This window comes from Bison bison, unplaced genomic scaffold, assembly GCF_000754665.1.
Source record: "Bison bison bison isolate TAMUID 2011002044 unplaced genomic scaffold, Bison_UMD1.0 scf7180017862137, whole genome shotgun sequence".
NCBI lineage: Eukaryota > Metazoa > Chordata > Mammalia > Artiodactyla > Bovidae > Bison > Bison bison.
Genome location: NW_011492709.1, coordinates 6,739 through 7,334, shown reverse-complemented (window position 1 = coordinate 7,334; position 596 = coordinate 6,739).

Here is a 596-nt window from a genome sequence, read left to right as displayed (position 1 = left end):
AAAACACTGGTGAAAGAAATCAAAGAGGACACTAATAGATGGAGAAATATACTGTGTTCATGGATTAGAAGAATCAATATAGTGAAAATGAGTATACTACCCAAAGCAATCTATAGATTCAATGCAATCCCTATCAAGCTACCAATGGTATTTTTCACAGAGCTAGAACAAATAATTTCACAATTTGTATGGAAATACAAAAAACCTCGAATAGCCAAAGCAATCTTGAGAAAGAAGAATGGAACTGGAGGAATCAACCTGCCTGACTTCAGGCTCTACTACAAAGCCACAGTCATCAAGACAGTATGGTACTGAAACAAAGATAGAAATACAGATCAGTGGAACAAGATAGAAAGCTCAGAGATAAATCCACACACCTATGGACACCTTATCTTTGACAAAGCAGGCAAGAATATACAATGGAGAAAAGACAATGTCTTGAACAAGTGGTGCTGGGAAAACTGGTCAACCACTTGTAAAAGAATGAAACTAGATCACTTTCTAACACCATACACAAAAATAAACTCAAAATGTATTAAAGATCTAAACATAAGACCATAAAGTATAAAACTCCTAGAGGAGAACATAGGCAAAAC